Source organism: Coenobita brevimanus, chromosome 72 (assembly GCF_032717465.1).
Source record: "Coenobita brevimanus isolate Jiangsu-jjx chromosome 72, ASM3271746v2, whole genome shotgun sequence".
NCBI lineage: Eukaryota > Metazoa > Arthropoda > Malacostraca > Decapoda > Coenobitidae > Coenobita > Coenobita brevimanus.
This window is the reverse complement of record NC_137025.1, coordinates 22,831,595-22,836,143: the sequence shown is the minus strand read 5'-3', so window position 1 is coordinate 22,836,143 and position 4,549 is coordinate 22,831,595.

Below are 4,549 nucleotides of genomic sequence, written 5' to 3'. Positions count from 1 at the left end.
ATTCGTCAGCCTGTCTCTCCATGTGACTCCACAGGCTCCTCTTAAATAACTCATTTCCACTGCCCTCACTCTTGACTTGTGTCCTTCCAACAACGTCCAAGCTTCCCTTCCATACGTTAGAGTTGGTATCACAATACTGTCATGTAGTAACTTTTTCACTTCCATGCTCACTTCCCTGTTTCTTATCACTGCTTTCAAAGAACCAGCAACCTTTCTTCCCTGCTGTACCCTTTCAAGCAATTCACCCTCCAAACCTCCATCCTTACTCATCACACTACCCAAGTACTTAAACGTACTCACATTTTCCAGTTCCTCACCATCCAACCTCGCTGTCCATTCACTGACTTCACCTCTCTCAAAGACCATCACTTTACTCTTCCCTACATTCACCTTTAGATTCCGTTTCTTACACACTCTCCCAAACTCATCCACCAAGCCTTGCAGCTTCCCTTCGTCTTCACTCAACAACACAGTATCATCTGCAAACAACAGTACAGGGAGTTTCCAAACACTATCCTCTCTCACCAGGGCCACTCCAACATCCACTACCCTACCTTGTACCTCTTTTATTACCCCATCCATGTACAGATTGAACAATCATGGAGACATGACACATCCCTGTTTCAACCCAACCTTCAAAGAGAAAAATTCACTTAGTTCACCATCCACACGCACTGCAGCCTTTGCACCATCGTACATACTCTTCACAGCATTCAACAACTTCCCATCTGCTCCATATATTCGTAATACTTTCCACAATCCTTGTCTATCCACCCTGTTATATGCTTTCTCCAAATCCATGAAAGCCGCATACAACTTCTTTCCCTTCTCTAGAAACTTTTCCACTAAAGTTCTAAGAATGAATATCTGATCTACACAACCTCTTCCCTTCCTAAAGCCTCCCTGTTCTTCTCCAACTAATTTCTCTGTTCTTTCTCTAACTCTGTCAATAAGTATCCTACCATACACTTTTCCTATTATACTAAGAAGACAGATGCCCCTATGATTACCACACACTTCTTTTTCCCCTTTTCCTTTGTACAAGGGAATAATTATACCTGACTTCCAATCCTCTGGGACTCTACCTTCCTCCCAGGCCAATCTGCACATCTTCCACATCCATTCTACTACTATCTCTCCCCCATGCTTCAGCATTTCACCACACACTCCATCAATTCCTGGGGCTTTCCTCGATTTAACTTTCTTCATTGCTTCCACAACTTCTATCCTACTGATTTCTTCCTGTCTTCTCACCTCCCTCCTTCTCCCAGCCATTCCCCAGCCACTTATACTCGCATTACTTCCATCCTCTATGTTCAACAATTCCTTAAAGTGTTCTCTCCATCTGCTCACTTTTTCTCCCTTCTCCACTAGTAATCTACCATTTATATCTTTCACTCCCCTGCTAACTTCACTTCCACCCTGTCTTACTCTCTTCACCTCTTTCCAGAACATTTTCTTACAGTCCCTCCACTTTACACTCAAATTCCTTCCAAATTCCTCATCCACTCTCTTCTTACTCTCTCTTACTAATCTTTTCACCTCTCTCTTTCTTTCTACATATAACTCTCTCTTCCGCCTCTCAACTTCTTCCACGGCCCTATTTCTCATCCCTTCATTGTATGCTTTCTTCTTTTGTGCCACAGCCTGTCTCACCTCTTCAGTCCACCACGCTGTTCCTTGCACCCCCCTCCGTCTTCTCTTCCTTCCACACACCGCATCACATGCTGCACATATTTCTTCTGTAAATATCCTACACACACCTTCCACGTCTCCCATCTGCTCCAGTTCATATTTGCCCAATCGTTCCTCCACTTCTCTCTTATACTCTGCCTTTTTCTCATCCTCTTGTAACCTTTCCACTCTCCTTGCAACTACTCCTTCCTCTCGTCTTTCCCTTCTTCTATTCCTCCATCTTACTTGAATTTTAATTCTGGCCACCACCAAGTAGTGGTCAGAAAGTCCACTCCCCCAACCTCTATAAACTCCTGCATCCATTACACATCTTCGCATCCTTTCATCCACACACACATAATCAATCATTGCCTTCCTTTCATTCAGTTCACCACCCACCCTTCTCATCACTCGCCATGTATACCTGTGGATCATTTTATGCCTGAAGAGGGTATTGGCTATCACCAACCCCCTCCCAGCACAAATGTCCACTAACGCACTCCCATTCTCATCTATCTCAGCAGGCACACCCCACTCACCAACTATTCCATCCACCTTCACATTCCCAACTTTACCATTCATATCACCGATCAAAAACACTCTCATTCCTTCCAAACTTTTCCATGTACACTTCAACATTTGTCCAGAACTCTTCTCTCACTCTTCTAGCACGATCTTGCGTTGGCGCATACACACACACAATCGCCCACATTTGTATTCCAACTTTCAACTTTACCCACACAATCCTTGACCCAATTGATCCATACTGTCTTATGCTCTTCTTCCATCTTTTACTCACAACTATACATACTCCTTCCTTTGCCCTCTCATTCTCGCCTACTCCTGCACATATACCCCATCCATACTCCCATTCTCTCACACTTTCTCCTCTCCATTTTGTTTCAGTTATTCCACATACATCCACTTTCGCACCCTCAAGCACCTGGACAATCTCTCTCTCTTTCACCTCATCATTCGCTCCTCTTACATTCCATGTACCCATTACCAAGTCCTTTGTCCGGTCCTGGGTCGTCATCGTTTGGTTAGTCCTTGTCCGAGGCTTATTGTTTGTTTTTTTTAGTTAGTTGTTTTCCGGGGAGGGGCACTAACCCTCCGCCAACCCTTTTAGTCGCCTTTTACGACAAGCAGGGATACTGGGGGAGAATTCTTGAAAAAAAAACCTATCCCCAGGGGTATAATAATAATAATGAAGATAACGATAATAATAATAATAATAATAATAATAATAATAATAATGATAATAATAATAATAAACAATAATAATGATAATAATAATAATAATAATAATAATAATAATAATAATAATAATAATAATGAAGATAACAATAATAATAATAATAATCTATCTATCTATCTATTGCCAGGCTCCTCAATCCCGTTTGGGGTGGCCACAAACAAAACGCCTCCACGTCGCCCTGTCCCCCGCCATTTCACTGCCCTGCTCCCAACTCACACCCCCCTCTCTCATATACCTCTCCACCCCATCCCTTCATCTCATCCTCGGCCTCCCCCTCCCTCTTCCTCCCTCCACCTCACTCACATATACTCTCTTCGTCAGTCTTTCACCCTCCATCCTCTCCACATGGCCAAACTACCTCAATGTGTTCCTCATAACGCTTCCTATCACATCCACATCCACACCACAACGCTCCTTTATATCCTCATTCGTCACCCTGTCTCTCCATGTGACTCATCATCCAGACCTCCTCTCCCATTTTAGGGCAGGGTGAGGAGTAGCGATGTCCAGACAGCCCAAATTTGCCCAATCCAATGGGCCACGCTTCCATTCACTCATCATTCAAATCACCGGAATCCTGGCTGTATTGGGTATGCCAAAAACATTCACAGCATTGTGTAGCTTCACATAAAAGTATCCGATAGAGTCAATCCAGACGCTGCCACGTTAAAAAGGGGTTCCAAATCCCTGATTATGCACTTCTCATCACATTCATCCAGCCAGCTCGATCTCTTGATGGTTCTCTAGCCTCACCGACTTCCAAACCTCTCTTCCTCACACACTCATGCACCATATTCTCCACCTTCTCCTTGACCTACCTCGCCTCATCCCTCCTTCAAATTCGCTCAGATATATCATCACACACACACACACACACATGACCATACCATCTCAGTACACTCTCTTCGATTCTGGTGTCCACCGACTACCTCACTGCACATCTTTCACGAATCACATTATTTCATATCCTGTCCAATCTCTGCACTCCACATACATTCCTCAGCAGTCCCATCTGCACTGCTCTTACTCTTGACTTTTCATTTTCATGCCACATCAAAGTCTCACATCCATATGTAAAAGTTGGCACTAACACTCCTTCATATAAGCCTCTCGCAGCTGCAACACTCAAGCCTCTGATTCTTATCAATGCCTTAATTGCACCAGCTACTTTTCTTGTCACTCAGCTTTCAATAATAATAATAATAATAATAATAATAATAATAATAATAATAATAATAATAAAAATAATGATAATAATAATAATAATAATAATAATAATAATAATAATGTCAAAAGTGAATGTAATATGGCAATGTTAGCATAAACAGATCCATTCCAATTTAGCCCAAATTTGGTGGAAGGTTAATTTAAAGACAAGAACGGGGAGGGTTGATCTTGAGAGGAAAAAGTCAAAGGACAAGGTCACAGAGAAAGGTTGAGAGTGAAGGTCATAGGGCAAAGTCAACTTTGTGTTTATCCAATTTTCATCAAACTTTGTACAGGTAGGTGATGACAATCATCCACTCACTTGATGTAGTAGTGCCCATGTCTTCTTTCACTTTTATTGTATTTTGTGTGTGTATGTCTATCCTGCTGTTTTCCTATTTCTCACATTCC